At 43.1% G+C, this 21,342-nt stretch overlaps 1 protein-coding gene across 6 annotated transcripts in view; it reads left to right on the plus strand.

Annotated features, from left to right (window-relative positions):
* Positions 1-21,342, plus strand: part of hoxb3a (homeobox B3a) — a 97,322-nt gene that overhangs the window by 49,981 nt on the left and 25,999 nt on the right. For 4 of the 6 annotated variants that reach the window (XM_037792779.1, XM_037792778.1, XM_037792777.1 and 1 more), the window contains exon 2: positions 312-685. The gene's annotated coding sequence lies outside the window, so the exon portion shown is untranslated. Of the gene's footprint in view, positions 1-311; positions 686-17,491; positions 17,858-21,342 lie in introns of those variants that run through there. The other 2 variants (XM_037792781.1, XM_037792786.1) reach the window with 2 other exon arrangements.

Here is a 21,342-nt window from a genome sequence, read left to right on the forward strand (position 1 = left end):
GCGTGCGGGGTGACACCGCGCACAATAAAATCCACCAAGGAATCCTTATTCTTTTTGTAGCCTCCTTTATCAGCCGGGGCCTTCTGCTGCTGCTGCTGCTGTGAATGGGAGCAGATTTTTTTTGTGTGAGGATGCCCATCAGACCCCCCCACCACTAACCACCCCTCTGAAAAAGTTCACCGCCATTATTTTCTGGACAGGACAGAAGGGACGGCTCCTCAAGAAAAATGCGAGAATTATACAAGAAATAAATCATTAATCACTTGTTCTTCTTTAAACACTTCTTCTCCTTCTCTATTGTCATTCGGCAGCCACACACAAGACCCCTTCTGCCAGGAGAGAGAGAGGGCGAGGAACAGAGAGACAGACAGAGGAGGAGAAGAAAAAGAAGACGTCTTGGAAGACACTTGGAAGACACCCCACACCCCCACCCCCTCCTCCTCCTCCCTCCTGCACACCCAACCTCGTCACACACACACATAAACATTCATGAATACACCTCCCCTATTTTTTTTTACACCCCACAACTATCCTACTATAAGAAAAAAAAAACTTTTTTTTCTTCCTCATTGGAAAGAAGAAAATCCCTCCAAAGAAACTCCAACAAACCAGTCAGAGGGAACCTCAGACGAAGGTGCAGAAGAAGAAGATGGCCCAGAGGTCGCTCAAAGTGATGGCATCTAAGGTAAGAGGCCTGGGAACTTCAATTTGTCTCCCCCTTTTTCTGTCTTCTGGCTCTCTTGCTCCTCTGTGTCTGATGGCTGGGTGGCGTTTTTATGGTTTTATTGCCCCCTGCGCATTTGGCGAGGTCAAGCGAAGGGGTGCGTTTATGGCCGTGGAGGGCTTTGATTTTTTAGCGCAGGGACTTTTGGAGTTGCGTGTTTGTGTTGGAAGGTGTGTGTGTGTGTGTGTGTGTGACAGGCCCGAGTTGTGCTGTTTTCCCCTGAGTTTGTGCAACTGTCTCAGTCCAACCTTTTGTTGAGGTGGTGTCACTTCTGCGTCTGTTTGTCACTCAAAAGGCCCGAGCATCTGTTGTGCGTAAATTGTGCGTCTTTTACGCACAGGGCCTTTGGGTGATGAAACTGATACTTTTCATATTTTTTTTTTCACATTCAGCTGAAGATTTATTTTAATTTATGGGGTTTATATGATGCAGTTGGACAACAAACTTAACGCTATGCAGGCTCATATAACATTCAGAAAATCCTCGAGCTAATGTATGACAGTATATGGCCCGCACGTGAATAATACCTGGTTCACCCGGAGCTTATTATACATTTTGTCTTGGCTGTGATTCTGTGGATATAAAGTGTTGCTATGGCCTATAGCTTTTAATGAGATACTGTTGCATGCGTGTGTGTGTGTGTGTGTGTGTGTGTGTGTGTGTTTTGTTGGCCAGGTGCATACAGGCTGGATACTGCGGTGGGAATATGAATAATACGGCGCTCAATTGGAGAGAAGGGTGCAGGGGAGGGGGGTAGGGGGGTGAAAAAGAAAAATTAAAAGAACAGGGGTGGGGGGAGTGCTGGTTAATGGATACTCTCTCGGTTGCGCTCCAAAACAATTTACCTCGAAAACAAACGATCTGCGAGGCTTTTCCAAATGAACTGCGAACGATCGCCGGGTCGCCGTGCGCGCTCAGCAGCAGCGGCCTCAGGAAGCGCACTCACTCCTGTTTGACCCCCTCAGAAATCAATCTGCCCGGGATTAAGAATAAAAGGGCAGCGGTTGAGGTGGAGGTGGAGGGGGGCTCCGGCCTCTCATGGGGATGCAGGCCATGGCGTGATGCGATGCGTGGAGAAGTAAGAGGAACAAATGAGAGAAATATAAGCGAAGGGAAGGTAGAGAGAGAGAGAGAGAGAGAGAGAGAGAGAGAGAGAGAGGGGTGGAGGAGGGAAAAAAATCGATGGTCATGCAGGGCAGCGGAGTGGCCAAGCTGCGGCCGCAGAGGGTTCAACCAGGGGACACGTTTTCCTGACCGATGAGGTCCACTGGCTCTGAAGCCAGAGGCTGACCCGTGGTTACCCCCACGCACACACACACACACACACACACACACACACAACACACACACACACAGCACCTCGACCCCCCCATCTCTCCAGCTCCCCCTTGACCTCGCAAGGCTGCTGGTCCCTCCGCTCCCTCTCGGACATTCCCAGACCTCCGGAGGCCCCCGGGCCACTTTAGTCATAACAGGCGGAGTTCAGGGCACTGTACCCCGGGGGCACGGCGGCCGTATCTCCGCTCCCACACCCAGACAGACAGACAAGCAAGCTAACCACCTGGGCAGGGGGTCAGAGACAGGCCACTGGTGGCTGTCAGTTGAATGGGGTTGTGTTGATGAGACTAGCTGGAATTCACAAACATAAGAGCATATGCTTAAAATAATAGTATTGGCCACCAATACAAGGACACTGTTTTCATATTTTTGCATCTGTGTGTCAAGTTTTGGTCAATCTGCCATTTGAGAGCAGCTTTTCAAATGTGGTCTTCTGTCTCAATCTAAAGCCTCGAGGACACTAATACAAGGTGCTGTGAGACATTCTAACTGTATGATCTGGTATGAAAGGGTCAACCAGGCCTGCTAGACTAGGCTGAAACCGAGAGAATGTGCAGCCTGATGTTGGACAGTATTTGGATAGACTGGGACCTCAGTGTAAACAGAGCCTTCCCCTGCTGATTGCCTCACTGAAAAGCTGCTGAGCAGCCTTTTTTTTTTTTTTTACTTCCAGGCTTGTTCCAGCAGCGTTTGCACGTTGTAAAGCCTATTCAGAGGAGAATTTGACACTGTGTTTGGTAAAATTCACAACATGACAGGGTTCATTCATAGTAAACAGAATAACATAGAATAGAATGTTGATATCGTTACTGTAAAATTGATTGTGAGCAATTCAGTGAGCTGCAGCCACCATTATTTACCGGCGCTGGGCTGCTGGTCATTTTCCAGCCTGGTAATCTGACCTGCAGCTGGGAGGGGTGCTGTGTATGTGTGTGTGTGTGTGTGTGTGTGCTGGGAAGCATTGATTAATCAAAGGCACAATGGCATATTGGAAAAATGCTGTTGGTCAGTTTGGTTCCACCATGCCTTCATTTCCTATAGGTATGGCCCTTCATTTTTACATTTTATATGAGATATGCAACATATATTGAGCACTGCTTGGTCCATGTTTAGGCTCATGTTGTGCAGTGAAGCTCTGTACAGATCCATACAACTTTGTTTTAATTTCAGCCAAACATACCAGACTGAATAATGGGGAAAATCTATATAATATAAATCGGTGAAAGCAGGATGTGGTTCAGTGTTGCTTTGAGTTCTCTTCAGTGGGACTTGTGGTTGTTCTCGGGATCAGACCTGGGACTTTTTGTCTATATCTCACCTTCTTCATCTTGCATATTGAGAAAGCTCGACACTCACAGTGCTCACTTGTAAGGCAGAAGGAAGTGCTGCACGGCATACACGTATGCGGTGTAATTTTACCACGAGGGGTCCATATGTAGAGCAGATTGATTATTTTACATTTAAAGCTCGTCACTTGCCAGAGTGGTTTTTAAAGACACCCCCTGACGCAGCCCTGCATCACTCTCAGCTGGCTGTTTCGTTTGGAACAGTAGAGAAGTCCACTTAAAAAACACCAAGAGATGAAAGGTCAGAGGTCACAGCATATGTAAATATGATACCTGAGTGTCAGTACCCACTCTGAAATATAATCATTTTGATATCTTAAGTGACTGAGTATGTATGCATTTTTCTTTTTCATTTAATATGAGCTAAACAATGTATTCATTTCATTTGTGTTTTATAGATATAATATTAAAACTCTCAACTAAAAAAGTACAATCAGACATGAAGTAGGTTCTAAATCAGCCAATGTTTGATCAAGAAATAAATAAACAAGACCAAGAAATTCACCAGGCAATTGGTGCCAACTTCCAACAAATTTCAACACTTCAAGTAGTGGAAAAGTTTAGCATACAGCTATGCAGCACAGATGACTGAGCAGAGGAACCAATAGGAGTTTGGACTTCTTAATAAGTATGTATTTTCTGCCCTTGTATTTATTTTGTGTGTTTTTGCTGGTCGTCGCCTACATGCGACAGGAAATGCTTTCTGCAGAAACAGATATAAGAGAGCAGCTCGATGGTGATATAATACACACATGGCATTGGTTGTTTGCTCACACACATTGAAACCTCCTGTTTAGTTGTAAAGCTGGAAACATTCTGTGTGGTGTGAAGCCAACATACATAGTGTTACTGATAAACAAGCTTCTTTTGTCATTCGGGTGTGAGGGCCTGTTACACATTTCTGTTAATTGTAGTAAAACCTCATGGCTGTTTGTAACAGGATGCAATGCATCAATGAGAGAGAAGAAGATGGTGTCTTGTAGCTGTCAAAGCAAAACAAAAGTAAGATGTGGCAGAAAATGCCTTCAAGATTATACACATTCAGCTGACATAATACATATGTGACCGAGAAATGCAATTTTAATCCTATAGCAGCGTTAATGCTGGCTGATTTACACAGATATGCTGTGGATGAGTTTGTGAAGTTTCTCATCATAAAAAGCTTGAATGGAGTAAATCTAATTTCTGCCCTGAGCCCACGCAGGTTCATTAAAAAAACGAAATGAAAAGTCCTGCTGCTCTGCTGCTGCACAAATGCCCTGCTGAGCTCTTATTTAGTGAAATATCCCATTTATGTGATTTTAACTCTGTTTCTGTATGTTGCTACCTGTTGTGTTTCCCTGCAGCTGCCTTCTCTTATCCTGGTGCTTCTCTCCATCTAAAAAGGAGACGTGATTGTGTAATCTCAGCAGGGATTAGCACTTAAATAACTGTGAGGTAAAAGCATGAAACAACAAGGAAGCTCTCTCTCACACTGTGACCTGTGTGGTTCTATATACAGAGAAGCTGCTTCATGCTCTGCAGTCTGCTGTCACTGAGGTGTTTGAAGGGTTCGGATCAGCTGGTGGAGCTGATGTTTCAACAGCAGCTTTACGCAGGAAGCTGCAGGCTTTCAGGGTTCACACACTCTGTGACACGTTCAAGTCACCAAATGTCTCCACTGTGTGCTGTTTTGTGAGCGTGTTCCCATGGTTCATTATAGGCTGGCACACACACACACACACACACACACACCAACAGATCCAACCAAACACCAACTTCTCTCTCTGACCTGGGGAGTCTCGCGGTGGTTTACTAATTGCCAGACAAATCGCCCGCGCGTTTTTTGTGTGTGTTTTTTTTTCTTCTTCTTCTCTCTCCATGCAGCTCGTTGCAGCCGCGTTGCCCGAGAAATTTATTATTCTGGAGAGCGCGAGGAGAAGGAGGAGGTCACGGTGCAGGCGCGCGGGCTGCAGGAGGAGGTCGTCACGAGAGATATATGGCTGCCAGGCTTTTTTTTTTACTACTAGCACCGGCTGTGTGAATGTGTGTGTGTGCGCGAGGGAGAGAGAGAGCGTGCGAGCCATTTAAAAGTAGACATGTATTAAGTATTAAAAAGAGAGGGGCCAGATAATGGTTGCCAAGTTGCAACACGCAGCTTGTACACAATGTATTTTTAGGCCATGGCTGCTGTAACACAATGCTGCTTGGAGTGTAATATACTCAGTATGAATAGCCTATAATAAATGATTATTACTAACGAGAATAAATATGATCAAACAATGAATACATTGACAGAATGAAACTGTAGCTCTTTTAATCCTTTATCAGCATTCCAGATACTTTTATTATTAATAGGTAAAAAGGAGGAGGACTGGACTCTTCTGACTCCTCTCTTTCTAGAAAAAAAAGTGCATCTTAGTCAAAACCATAAATTACTTTTTAACTGTTGTAGCAGCAGGTTTTATTACTTACTGAAATATACACTACATTTTATCATATTTTTTTGCAGTTGGTACCCAACCTGGCAACCCCAAAGGATCTGTGTGCTATATTAAAGCACTCTACTGTCCAATCACTGATTAAATAATCAACCATGGAAAGGCGTATAAATACCACAACATTACACGGACATTCCGCGTATCATAAAGACGCATTTGAGCGTTTTTTTTTTTTGCATTTTTCGTCATTTGTACGCCACGCAAAAGTCTGCAGTTAGGTTCAGGCCAAAAAAAATAACACTTAGTATAGGGTAAAGGGAAGACGTCATGGTTGGGCTTAACATAAGTAAGTAAACTAAGTAAAACACGTCATAAGCGTCAACAAAAACACGTGACGTACTTATTACAAGCTAAACGCTTTGCGCAATATCGTGCCATTTACGCTTTTTTGTGCGTATAAGGGCTGAAATAATACATCCATTATTAGTATTATTATTATTGATAAAGAAGTAACGCTTTTATTTAGTTCTCGTTGTTGTAAAGTGATGCCACAGTTTTGTCAGCGGTGGTGATGTCTGTGATGCTGCGTTCAGTGACCGGAGACAAGCAGCAGCCTACAGTGGTGATGACTCCAGCATTGTGTGTGTTACAGCAGCGCTCATATCCGTTAGATGGGAGTGATAAATAGGCTTCTGTGGCCTGTGTGACTAATGGCGGAGCATTAGGCCTGCATTGATACTCAAGTATTAAACAACCCCCCTCCTTACCTTTTACTTATCAATATCCTATAATGACAAAGACGCGCTGCTGACTTCTGTTACATTATACAGGCTATATATATATATATATAATAACATCATGTGGACAGCAGATGTAAAAAAACCACACCACGATTATCCCACATGTGTCTACAGTTTATTGTGATTGTGTTATGAAACATTAAGTAGAGCAACAAGAAAACCAACTTCCACTCAGCAATTCATTTTGACTGAGACTTTTGCTTTTTATTCCTCAGTGATAATTCAGATTGTTATGAAGCCTTCAGTAGATTAAAAACACAAACACGAGGGTAAATTCACTACATGCAATATTATCAGTTATGCCCTCTTGTCATATATTCATCATTCTTTATAGATATCTCTGCACACGTTCAATGTAGAGTGCCAGCTTTGGAGATTATGTAGTTTATGTCACCAGTAATCTAGAAGTGCATATCCATAAACCTAAACTCCCATAAACGGGTTATAGGATCTTCATGTTTTTATAAACTGGCACAGAAGATGATCCAAATCATAACCCAGCATTAGAGGTGTAACTGTAACAATATGAACTATGAAGTGATCTATATACTGTAGCTCTCTCTTTATAAAGGTAACAATGGTGAGACAGTTCGGACATTGTTCACAAGTCATTGATCCTGTCATGCCCGCCTATTATAACGCACTGAATTCACCATTAAAAGCACAGAGGGACGGGTTTCAGATATCAATTATGGATCCTGTTTCCTTCATAATAATATTTAATTTTTTTTTTTTTAAATGGAGGCTAATGAGCGCGTTCACAGATGCATTAGAAATTACTCAAATGATATTGGTTATTGATTTTGATTGATTTTTGATTCACATTATATATAAAAGAAGAGCAATAATAAGGCAGATGAGTTGTTATGTGGTACTAAACCGGTTAAACCACACAGCTCGTGAGACCGGCCGTTGGATTTGTCTCCGGTGCAATCCCTTAACGGGAGGGGAAGACCTCGCGCAGGAGAATATATTTCAAAAAACGGTTGTGCGCGTGCTGCCGTTTCGAGACAGATTTACGAGCCGCAGTAAAAGGCGAGATGTCAGGGCTTGGCAAATCAATCTCTATCTCTCTCTGTCTCTGTCTCTGCTGTCTCTCTTCTCCCTCGAATGAGTATATGCGTAATACTAAAAATAAAAACAATAATAATTATTATTATTATTATTATCTCGTTTCTTGTGATCTAATACGCAACCACTTCATCACGTCTTGGACACTTTAATTGTACGGCCATTCTGCGTCTCGACAAAGAGACATTTTCAGTTTCTCTCTTTTTATTCAGAGCCTGGTTAATCATTAACGAGCGGGAAGAATCTACCTGTCTTAATCCATCACGGACCGAGAGACCCCCAAGATCTCCGAGAACTCCAGCACCACTTCAATTATTGCCTTTTAGCATCACTCTGTGTCTCACTAATAAGTGTTGAAATAACTGTTTTAATAACGGTTTTATGAAGATTTGATTCATGCAATATTTGCAATAATCGTCTTTAAATATACTGATTATTAGTAGGTTGCAGATAAGAATATGCCTGACGTTTTGTTTTAATAAGATTAAGCTTTTAAAATAAAATTATTTTTATAAAGCAGCCAAGTCCATCATCTCACAAAGACATTCCTTTGTGTGTTCTGTCGCCACACGTATGGCGGTGAGGCTACCATCACCAAATGAATGATTGTTATGGTTTAAGCTTCCAGCGTTACAGCACTACAGTTCAAAGTGTCTCCTTCTGGTTGACTCTATACAACCTCCTCACCCATCATAATTCGGATGTTTATGCTATTGAAATGATTTTCTGCAGCTTTTGCATGTGCATGTCTGTGCCAAGTTTACAGAGCTGGTTCGCATTGCTGCTGTTGTCAGGCCGGCTCCAGGTCTCTGCTGCTACTTATCTCCGCTGTTGTTTCACACTGTGATTGCTATAATTTATGGCCGTCATTACAGACGCCATCATCACCGCCGCAAATGTTTGATTTCAATCTTGTTGTGGGTAAAAAATCTCAGGGAAACCGCCGCGGCGCTCCAAATACAATACAAGTTTGTGCGTTTTTTAGTGCGTCAAAAAGGAATATAAATAATTAAATAATAAACCCGACTCTTTCACTGATAATAGGGTTTAGAACTGTTTCCTTCTTTTTGTCTAATTATGTTTTTTATGTCATGTTATATATTTTATTTATAGAAGCTATAGCCCTATTGTGTTTTTTTGCTCTGATCTCACCACAGAGCAGTTCTGGCTAATTGCATCTGGTTTTATTTGTCTCCTCTTCTTCAGTGGCGTCTCAATTGTTTACTGAATAAATATAAAAACAAATGGGTTTAGTTGTAATGGACACTCCTAATGAAGTCGGTGCGTAAAGCGTTTGGTTTTGTATTTTTATTATCAGGATGGAGATGGAGATGGAGATGGAGAAGCAGGTTGCTCTGTAGCACGGTGCGCGTCTTGAGGCTGCAGCGGCCCGTTGTTTGACCTTGAAGTGTTTCTTGTTAGCTCCTCAGCAGCAGCAGCGAGGTTAGCCCCGTTAGCCTCCACACTTTTTTTTAAAGAGTCTCGAGCTCCATTGTTCTGCTGGAGGCGGCTCGAGCTCTGGAACCGGGGAAAAAAGGATTCCAACGTGCTATTGTTGCTGCCTTGCACGGCCTCGCGACGGGGGTTTTTGTCTCTTCGTCTGTCTCTCCCTCCCTCACTCTCTCTCCTTCTTCTTTCTTCCTCTTTAGTATCATTCTCTCTCTCTAATGTCTCCCTCTCTTCTCCATGTTACCTGTCTGCTACTCTCCCTTATAAATAAATGCATCCTTCTAAATGAAATTACAGCGCGTAAAAACTTGTTCATGGGATAAAAGAACATTTTGGACAATTTAATAAAAAAGAAAATATTTAATTAATGTTTTCACAGAGAGGTGGAGGGAAATCCTGGTCTGCTTTATTTTCCTCGGATTTCCAGCCATGTCACTCTCACATTTCAATGCGGAACATGAATTTGTAATTATTAAACAAACAAGCTGATTTGTTTTCCACCTGACACACTTGGCTTCTTTCTGTTGGGCTGTTAAATATTAAGTTGAGCTCCGGGAAACATGACACCAAAAACAGGAGAAATAAACTGATGCAGATAATACAAAAAAAATATTCTCCGTCATCGTTGGAATATTTCTCATTTTGCTGGAAAACAGATCCATTGAAATATAAGACAGGACAATATAAGGGATCCCCTCCTCGTTCTGCCGACTAACGGCTCACCGGGAGGGAGATGACAGTGAGGAATAACGAAGAAACAGTCTGAGGCGTGCACTCATTTTTTAAAAACGAACATAGTCGGTGACAATCATCTTTTATCGGTCTCTCTCTGTGCGTCTGTCACAGGCCTAAGCCCTGCTTTACCTTACACTTTATATAACACACACACACACACACACACACACTGAAGAAGCTGAACAGAAGTGCTGTTTTTTAATGTTCATTTTTTAAAAAAAGTCCTGCTTTTACGCACACTGGTCCGGATGGGTCCCACGAACAGAGAGGCGCACGGATTACCCCCCCACATCACCCACACCCACACCCCCACCAACACGTCACGTGATTCATTAAATAATTAATGCAGAGGTTGCAGAATAGATATGTATTCGTCAGGAATATAACGGTAAGACGCGCTGCTGCCCCAGTGTGTGTGTGTGTGTGTCTGTGTGTGTGTGTGTCTGACGTCGAAAATTCAACTGTCCTTTCAAAAAAAAAAAAAAAAATACAAGCCCCCCCTATAGCAGCGGAGAGAGGGGGAGAGAGAGAGAGAGAAAGAGAGAGAGAGAGGGGGGAGAAGAGGAGACACTGAGAAAACGCCAAACAGAGAGAGAGAGAGAGGAAGAGAAAAGAGAGAAGGAGGCTGCAATAAAACAAAATTTGGACGGGTGTGCGTCTTGCGGGTCGTTGTGGACACCGTGAGTATTGCGGAAGGAAGGCTGACTGCATGGGGGAAACCAGAAACCACTCTTCTTCTTCTTCTTCCTCCTCATCTTCTTCTTCTCCGCCGCTGCTGCTGCGCCGCCTTCGCCCTGCATCCCTCTCACTGAATCATAGGGGCTATTTTAACTTCCCTGGTAAATATGCCCCCCACAAAAAAAATACCCATCTTTTCGCCGTGTTTTCTCATCGTGCATGTTGCTGTCGTGCTTGTTTACACATCACCCCCCCACCACCACCCATCATCATCAGCCATTGTTTATAGGTTGGAGCGGTGCAGCAGGGCAGCCTGCAAAACCGGAGAGAGAGAGAGATGGAGAGAGAGAGAGAGAGGGACGTTAGCCGATGGCTGTTTATATTTTAAGAAGCACTTGGATATTCTTCTCCATCTTTCTCCCATCACCTCCTGTCTGCCTCTACATCTCTCTCTATCTGCCTGACTCTCCGTCCATCCCTCTCTCTCTCTCTCTCTCTTCCTCTCTCTCTCTCCCTCTCTCTCTTCCTCTTTTTTTTCTCCCAGCCAGCTACTTCTCTTGATTTATAGTGAGGCAGGGTGTCAGCGTGCGGCCGCGCGGCTGCCATTGTGTGTTTGTGAGGGAGTGCTGTTGTTTATGGTGCTGCCCAAGATAAATCATGTTTTTTTCCTCCGCTGTGGGAAGACGGTGGGGTGGGAAAAATGACGGTCGATGGACCGATGATACACCGGAACGAGGATGGAGAAGGAGAAGACACACGCGGGCTTTCTCTTTCTGATCCGGCTCTCCTTCTTCTTCTCCTCCTCTATATACATCTTCATCTCCCATCACACACTCTCACACGCTTTTTTGATTATTACTCCAGGTGTTTTTCCTTTTTTTTTTTTCTTGCTCACTATGCAGCTGGCTGTAGCTCCGGGTCGTGAATTACTGCGGCGACCAATTAACGGGAGATTTGTTTAAATTTGGCACACCGTGGCACGCCTCGGCCAACATGAAATCTCATAAAATTAAAAAGAGGACCTGCCGGCCAGGGGGAATCTCATCCATCTCTAGCCAGGAAGTGTGTGAGTGAACCCCAAATAGCTCAGCCAAGCTGGAGATGTAAATGACGCCGGTTCGAGTTCATGGCTTTCTCAAAGCACAATTAGAAGCTCTGGGTTTGAACTGAAAAACAAAATGATTTGAGAAGTGACAGAAGCTATATCCAAGGAGAACACAGTTTGGCTTTGGGATTTATATCCACTCTATTTACCTGCGTATTGTTGTAGTATATATATATATATAACATCTAGTGCTGGTAATTGTATTTGGAGGAGATTTGGAGGTGTCTGCATGGTGTCCACTGACTCTGAGTTCATTTTTTAGAAGTTCCCTCCTCTCCATGCATTTTTCCTCAGTGTGTTTTCTTTGGAAGCCTGCTGGAATGGAGCTGTGCGCCATTATTCATGTCAGCACTCAGTGGCTCTGCCTTTGCTCAAATCCTTCACCGTGAATCAGACCTTCTTCTTCTTCTTCTCTTTAAATGTGGCAAGGAAAATAAGAGGCAAGACTGGAGGATTTTCTTCTTTTTTTTTTGCTCCCATGTTTATATTCACATATAATTCATATCAAATCCTGCGTGCATTTTGTCGTTCCTCGTGGCTGTGGGAAAAAACTCCAAACGCAATGACTCAATGAGACATTGTGAATCGGTTGTGGTAGCATTTTTTAGCCCTTCCCATTGCGAGTAGCAGTAGTGGGGTGGGCTGAGGAGGGGTTAGGGATGGAGTAACGTAATTCCGTCGGCTAGCCTCATAACTCACTATATAGTGGGTGACGCTGGTGTGGTGTGTGTTGTTTTGGTGTGAAGCCAGCTGGTAATATATGCAAAGTGCAATAAGTACAGTGGGCAGTCTATAATAATAATAATACATCATTTTATTACACACACATATACAACATCAGCTTGCAAGACATCATTTTTGGGGATTGGCATTGTAATAATAATAAGCATAGTTATTTATATGTATTTATTAACACATGTGATGCATCTCATGCAGCTGGAATGGATGGATGGATGGATGGATGGATGGATGGATGGATGGATGGATGGATGGATGCGCACCGGGAACATCACTTCACCATCACATTTCTGACATGTCCCCCCCCCCCCCCCCCCCCCTCCTCCCTGTGTCTCTCGGCCATCACTACCAGAGTAAACCTTAGCGTAACCAAATTAGAGCGTCTCCGCGGCTTCCCATCACATAATAATGGCAGTAGCAGCAAGAGGCAGCCTTTCTCAAAATGTGTATTCCTGCTGCCCGATGCCGTGTCAAAAACAATATCCCGCCTCATTTCTGTGGACGGAGAGAGATGGAGAGATGGTGAGATGGTGGGAGGGTGGGAGGGGGGGTCGGACATATTTCCTCCTTTTTTTCATATATATTTAAATATTTTACTGTGTGTCTCGGCCTCATGTCTGATTTAGGTGACAGGGAGGAAATCCATTTCCAAACAGGAGACACAGGTTGTGTTGCCCAGCACTGAGGAGGGAGAAGTTAAGAATGAATTTACACATTTAAAAAAAAAAAATTAACCAAAGCATGAAGCTCCTCATGATGACACCGTTGCATTTAAAAAACATTCCTTAAGTCGCACAGCAGCAGTGAAGGCAACGCGACAGCAGTTTATCTTATCGTTATCCACCCTCACATGTGTCCACCGTTGAGTATGTTTTGTCTGGGCCAGATAGCTCCACATCAAACCAAAGCTGAAATAGTTCAAATATTTGAAAACGGTGTTGAGAAATGATATCACTCCCTGTCTGACATCCATTATAGCTGCTGCTGCTGCTGCTGCTGCTGCTGTTCTCCAGGCTGCAGGAGGAGGATTGAACTCCTGTGAGGCCTCGCAACTCTCTCGCTAAAAACAATTCTGCATAAGCTGCTGCTTGTGTGCTGTTATTAGTCATAATCCAGATGTTTGTTACCTCACTGTGAGAAAAAACAAACAGATATGTTAATGCGTTACTGTGTCTTCGGTAGTTTATTGTGACGCCACAAACATTTGAGGCTGGAATTAATGTTTACACCGAAACCTGCAGCAGGACAATGGCAGCAGCTCACTGTGGCTTCAGGAGAATATAAAGGAGTCTTAATAAGACGGGTAGCTTGTTTTGTTAATACGTTACTGTTTGATTTGCTGAAGCTGGAGCGGAATCTTTAAATGGAAGTGACTTGTGTGAATGGAATGATGTTGCATTGTCGTTAAATGAGTACCTTTATTATTATTGTTTTTTTTATCTCCCACCTCTCGTGGCTCCATACTTAAACACGTATCCAACGTCTTGCGCATTTAAAAAGATACAAATGTGTGTATGAGAGAGACTCTTTAACCCAGATGTATTGTTTGCTGCTGGTTTAACCGCTCAGGAGGAAAGCTTGTTTCTAATGGTAGCTCAACGGAAGAACATCCAGCAGTGGCTATTATTATTATGGTCTCGTGGTGCGTTTCGCGAGGGGCTGCAACAATAAAACAAATGACGCTGATACGCACACAAAAAAATGGGCATATCTGTTTGTATCCGTCCTGATTGATGTATCATTTTATCGCATGTGGTCAAAGACAAGGTCGGTGCAGACCCACGCGTCTGATAGACACGCGGACAAGACTTCACACAAGGCGCATCTTCCCACTCACACAGCCGAGACTGGCAGCCATATTGTCTTCTTCTCTGTTCTTTTCCCCACGCAAAAAAAAAAAAAAAAAAAAAAAAAAAAGTCTAAATGTGCCGAGCGACCATTCCGGTATAAATGGTGGAAAATATCTTCGATTTACGTCGATCGTGTCGTCATTGTAACGCTCCATCGAATTTAACTGAAACCATTAATTTAACTTAACAATTCTAAAAGAAAAAATATAAATGAAATCACCTTTAATTCAAGCGTGCCACTTTTCAAACACAAGTCATAGGCTGCATCATAGACACAAAGGGAGCAAAAAACAGCGCATGGCTTTATTTAAATATTCAATAGAGACACAGTTATGTGAAATTAATTAAAATATTTGTAGCAGATAAACAATGTGTTTTGTTTTGTGCACCTTCAAATTGCACAATACAAGCTGTTCTGTTCCCCGTGATTATTCCAGCGACGCAGAAAAGGAAAAGCGTTGCAAAAAGAAGCGTTTAAACAGAGAAAATAAATCCACCCAACGATCAGCACTGGGGATATATATTCCATATCCATAAGACTGGTGCTTATTGCTCGAATCTGCCCTCAGCTATAAAACGCAGCGGAGTTAATTTAACTGTTAAGGGTTTTTACGCACACATAACAGTGGCTTTTTCCGACAAAGACGGTCTCGCTGAATTCTGTTTAAAAAAGGCCAAAAAATGATGGGAGTAATGAAAGCAGTTGAGTTTAAAAACGGAGCAGAGATTCTTCGAAAACAGTCCGACATAAATCAGAGGAGCGCTCGGACTCATAAATCTGCAGCCGCTGGACGTTAACGAGCGAAAGATTTAAGTGTGGTGGAAGAAAATGTTAACAAAACACGTTAACATGTGTTTAAATCAGCCCTAACAAGAGAAGGGGACACTCCAAAGCTGTGATTTATTATAATAGAAATAATCGAATTTAAAATAAAATAGTATTATTAATATTCTAATAAAAATTATTAGTATTGTTTAACCTATTGCCTTATCTCTTATAGAGGCTGCAGATATCCAGTCTCCATGCGCCATGCCAGGTATACTTCCGGGGCTCTTCCTCGCGCGCGGAGATGATTAGGCTACCAGTTCGGAAATAAATCAATAAGAAAGCCTCGCGCTAATTTATAATCGGCTGCGCGAGGGCAGTGATTCAAAGCGCGTGAAAAATGAGCGTCTGAAACCGTATCCAGAACCCGCGAGCTGCGCTTTTTTTTTTCTTCTCCCCTTCAACCGGGCCGGAGAGCAGCATGCACGAGAGCGATAAGAGACACTGCTGGCCGGATATGTGTCCACGAGGAGGGGGACCGACCACGAGCCTTTATTCCCTCTCTTTCTTTTATCAAACCAAAAATAACGGCTTGGTGTAATTGAACTTCTCTCTCTCTCTCTCTCTCTCTCTCCCTCTCTTTCTCCTCTTCCTTGCTTTGTCTCTCTCACTCTCTCATTGTGTGTGTGTGTGTATTTGCGTGTGTGGCAGTGAAGGCATGTCTATACGCGTGGGCAGATAACAAGAATACACACAGAGAGAAGGGAGGGCGAGGTACAGAGATAGAGAGAGAAAGAGAGAGAGAGAGAGCCAAGTGTATCTGTTTGAGATTAATTCAATATCTAAATTGTACCTGTGAATAAGGGCCAATACCACCAAGACATGCAGGGCCGCTCAGAAACCTCCACAAAAAAAGACATTGAACCCGGTTACATGTCCAAAAAATATCCCAAGATCCTATCTCGGGTTAAAGGCTCACACAAGATGCGTCTGCTAATTTGATAATTCCAGTTAAAGTTGCATAAAACTCTTATTTTTTTCCCCAATATTTGTGCTTCCTGAGAATGCGTATGGGCCTAAAACGTAGCAGCTGCTGTGTCATCTTGTTGGTCATCATGTGGGAATGGTTCAATCACACCAAATGATTCTGGTTACAGAAATGGTTAGGTCGATTTCACCCATTCATAAATATGAAATTGGATGTGAACACTCTTTTTCTTTCTTTTAGACTCATGTAAGGTTTTGTTTTTTTCTCTCATATAGGCCTGATTAACACCCCATTGTTTTCGCTGTAATTAACCCAAATCGCTCCTATATGATACTAGACTCTACCAGTGGATGTGTAAACATGCCAAACACGACGGAAACAGTTCCCCTGTGTGGACGCGCAGGTCAAATCACAGCGGAATGCCTCCTCTCTTCTCCCTCTTCCTCTCCTCTGATCGCTCTCAGTTTGACGCCATGTAATAACCAACATCTGGCCAGGATGGACAGACAGGCAGGTCACGCTGAACTCCCCAAAACTCCCCAGACTCCCCCATTGGACAGGAACGAGAACCAGAACCCCCCACCACCTTTCTTCACCCCTCTCTGGGTTTCTTGCGGCCCTGTCGAGCTGTCAGTCCATATAGCCTGATTCAGGAACACTTCAACGGTGTCAATCCGCCTATACCAGCACCATCACCAGCACCAGCAAAGCCAGGACGCACGACAAATTCAGCCAGAGGTCCGAGCAGGGAGCAACACCATGGTGGAGAGATGGACAGAGACAGAACCAGCTGATTTGTGATCAGTGAAGCAATTCAAAATGCGCATGAAGGGGACGTTTGACTATTTGAGAGACAGATGTAGAATATTTTGGGGTTAAAGGTCAACAAGGACGTCTAACGACAGCTATAGGTAGTACAGCAAACACCAAAACAACAGCAGTGCGGCTGGAACCAAAAAGATGCCAGCCGTCAGAGGAAGGAGGCAACGACAAGACTGAAAGGACACATGACTCTGATCTGACTCTAATCTGACGAGCTGAGAGAGAGAAGGATAGAGAAGAGGAAAGAAATAGGTTGAGAGAGGTAGAGACAGAGGAGGAGAGCCCGGGGAATACGGCGTCACGCTCGATCCAGAGAGGAAAAGGGCTCGCTCAGCATATACTGTGTTGCACACCGGAGCTCGCGCTGCATGGACCCCGACGTTCGCTCTCGTGCCGGTCAGACAGTGTGAGATATAAAGGCGTCAGGGGAAAAAGGAAAAAGCGCGAGCCCTGGCCGCGCGGTGCTGCTGGCCAGGCACGCACCAGGCCTTCTATACTATACGGGGGATTTTGCAGCACAGGCGGAGGGGTTGGGGTTGGTGAGGGGGTGGGGGTGTTAGGCGCGCGCACGCGGTGTGTTTTTTAGGGTAAAGTATTAGCACCGCGAGCCCCAGACCCGAGTAGTCCCCGACAGCCTGTGTGCTGTAGGTAGAGACTTTGATTGTTGGAGATTTATGGCGGAGCCCGGCAAGATTTATGGCTTTTCCCCCAAAAACCGCTTCACGTTGTGTTCTGGAGGCGTCCTAATGGATACACCCGCATTATTATAACAGACAGCAACAGTGCGCTTTAAACGCCGGGATTAACTGGCATGCATTTGGTGCCATTTTGGACTCGAATAGAATCAAAAAAAGAAGCCAAACCGTTGGATTGCGCGTAATTACGCACAGTGAAAAAGTAGGTCCAAGGTTCTCCAAGAAAGGATCTTCTTTTTTTACTCCATCCGGTGTCTTCGTCCCTGTCCAGACTGCATCCAGGGGAAAAACAAAAAAAAACACAGGAGGAGAGCCACGCCGAGTGAGAGCAGGTAAGGTCTGCCGGGATGCTCCTCGCGCAGTGTCCCGGTGTCCCGGTGTGTGTTCCCGACGCGTCCCCATCCCACGCGCTCCGCCGCTCGACATGTCATTAATTATCTGTTGTGTGACCGTGGTCTCTCTCTCTCGAGCCTCAGAAGCAGTGGAGGCATCCGCGGGGTGTGCCCGCGCACAAGCATGCTATGGCCAAAACAGCTTCTTTTCAGTGTGTGTGTGTGTGTGTGTGTGTGTGTGTGTGTGTGTGCAGGCTGCTGAAGACAGATGCCTCAGAATAGGTAACAGAAAAGGGCGCCTCGCCATGCTCTCTCTTTCTCTCTCTCTCCCTCCTTCTCTCTCTCTCTCTCGCTCATCATTGAGAAAGAAGTTTACTTGCAGCATGCAGAGCTGTGCGTGTGTGTGCGCGTGCCACAGCGAGAATGAGTCGTAGTGAATGGGGACCTGACGGCTAGGTGTAAAGAAAGAAGAGGAGGCATGTTAGCCACGCCGTGATTTATGATAGTGTGAAAAGATTGCCTACTCAAGAAGCCCCCCTCTCTCTACCTCTTTCTTCTCCTCTCTCCTATCCACAAATTGTCATACCCCCCCAACACAACAAATCCACAAATGGTCCTATACAAACATATTGTTTTTCCTCTGATCAGATCTTAAGCAAAAGCAGGCAAACTGGTTTTAATTACAAGTGCAACTATTGAATTTTGAATGATTATATACTGAAGTTTATTCCATGATGACACTAATCCACCTTTATTCTGACTGAGGTGTTGGGGTTCTCATTGTTACACTAGCCAGATGTAACGGGATATATCATAATATAATAGGAATCTAATCATATTATAGAATCAGCTGAATGGAGGTATTTATGTCCATAACAATACAAACAATATGTGATTTTACCAATGAGCCACCAGGCCTCTTGATACCTTTGTTATGAGGGGACAAGATTTCAGGAATCAAAAAATGAATTAATTGATTTATTTAGTGTTTGCCTTATGTGTACTGAACTATTTTCAGCTCATTTGTTTCTCTATAGATATATGGTCCAACACAATTTACCCTCAGGTCTCAGGAAAAACAACATCGACCAAAAAAAAAACTATATTCAACTTATTCTCATGCAACGGTGTGTAAGATATCTTGTGAAAAAGTATTTATCCTTTAGTGTTTATTTTCCTGCAAATCATTTTCCTATTTAAACTTGAATTTAGAAAGTTTAAGTTTATACACTTAAAAAGTTTAAGTTTAAGTAGGAAAATGATTTGAGTTTAGGTAGTCCAGCAACACGTGTCCATTTCCAGTCCTTACATACATACAGTCTCAGGTCCGGCTCTAGACCTTTTGGTGCTCCGGGTGAAATTCAGATTTGGAGCCCCGCCGCCAATGCTGCTCTATAGGGTTAGAGTTTTGGGAGACTGGACCCTGTCCCTACAGCAGCACTATAGGCAGCGGGGCTCCAAATCCATAAAAAGCAACACACATCAGACATCACAATGGTTTTAAGACAAAAATTGAGATTTTTGATTTCATAAATAACTGTATTTATTATGAGGGATATCTTGTTGGGTGTCTAATTCATACGGTCTAGACCTGCTCTATGAAAAACATCTTGAGATTACTGCTGTTATGATTTGACGCTATATACAAATAAATTGAATTGAATTTGATAATATAAAAAAACAATTGGTCCCTGATATTGTTGGCATAAAAGCGTTTAGTTTGTCACTACAATTTACACTTTTATTAACAAATAAGTTTGGCCGGGCAGATGAAAAAGTGTGAGTAAGAGAGCTACAGAGGCGAAAAGTGTATTTCTTTCTTTCTTTCTTTATTTTATTAATTTGTTATTTCAATGCAGGAAATGAGGAAGGGCGCCCACCGGCATTCATTATCATTATTATTATTATTATTATTATATTTTTAGAGGGCAAACAGCACCCCCCAGAAGGTGGCACCCTAGGTGACCGCCTATATGGCCTATATGCATTAAGCCGGCCCTGTACGGTCTTTTCAAAATAGCTTCACAGGAAACAACTTTAACGTTCAGGCGATAAAACTATTTGGTTAGGTTTAGGAAAAGATCGATTTGGTTAGGATTAGGCAACAAAACTACTTAGTCAGATTCAGGCAATAAAACTACAAAATTAGACGGTAAGGAAAAGACTGTGGTTTGACTTAAAATAACCGGTAGCAGTACTTATGTATGCTATTAATATTTCCTGGTTCTCAATTATGTGATTTACACACAAATTGATTTCTGTAGGTAAAGCTACGAACAGTGTATGAGACCAGCCTGAGCTATAACTGCCTTCATATTGGACTTAAGCTCAGTACCATAAAAGGTCAAATAATATGTGAGACGTACTGGGTCGCATCCAAATCTATTATTAAATATAAGTATATATTGTCTGTTATCACAAGTGTTACATGTGACTAAAGGTTGATCCAAATGAAGGGCCAGGATTTTAGAAATACTGAGGCCGCTTTTACAGATCAAAAGTGTTTTTTGTTGTCTGATGTGGTTGGAAACATGACCAACCAGTTAGCCCTCCAGTTATAGTACATGGTCATCTGCAGACACATGTCTAAATCATGAGACTAAGTGTCTCATCCCGTATGGGCTGACATACATTTTTCAATGTTCATTTTTTTTAGTAATCAGTGTGACAAATATGTGACTTTATTTAATCTACCACGTCTAACACAAATCTTTATAAACTTTGATTTTGAACATAGATTGGATGTTAAAATGATTTTTAAAAATGCTTTAGGCTACAAATTCTAACTTTTTATCAGTGTTTGTCAACCTGGGGATGGGCATATATTAACGATAGCCTAAATCTAAGGGCTCACAAGATGACAGAAAGATAAATATAAAAATATTTATCCAACAAAAAATAGTTTTTATTTTTTTATTTTTTTTGTTCTTATGAAAATACTGGATAATTTAATGTCTTTGGGACTTCTAAAAAATCATTCAAATGATATAATCTGAGAAGGAAAAATCATCAAACTGATGGCCAATCAACACCACACTAAGACCGTAACCAGTTATTAGGAGTCACAAGAAGATAGTCCTGCATTTCAGAGGCTCACTTGCCAAAAAGGTTGGAGACCAATTGCTTCGTCATATCAAGTCATATCTGGACAGCTCCTCTGGAAGCTCACCTGACCTCGGTGGTTTTCGCTCACTTCCGGGCATAGAGACTTTAAAGTCATGAAAAACCCACAGCAACTCCAACACGGCTGGGATTTAATTGATTTTTTCATACATCACTGACAAACTATGGGCAAAACACCGATCAGAGTAAAGTAGTGGGGGCAAGCACGCCTAACACTGTCGCACTGTATAAAGGCTGACAGGTCTGGCCCAGATCCATACAGCCGCTTTCTCCTGCTGTAACAGGCTTAATGGCAGGCCTATCTGCTACTGGGCCAAGTGGCCTGATTATATTACAATCTCTGGCGTCTTTTTTTCTGATCC

This window comes from Sebastes umbrosus, chromosome 14 (assembly GCF_015220745.1).
Source record: "Sebastes umbrosus isolate fSebUmb1 chromosome 14, fSebUmb1.pri, whole genome shotgun sequence".
Lineage (NCBI taxonomy): Eukaryota > Metazoa > Chordata > Actinopteri > Perciformes > Sebastidae > Sebastes > Sebastes umbrosus.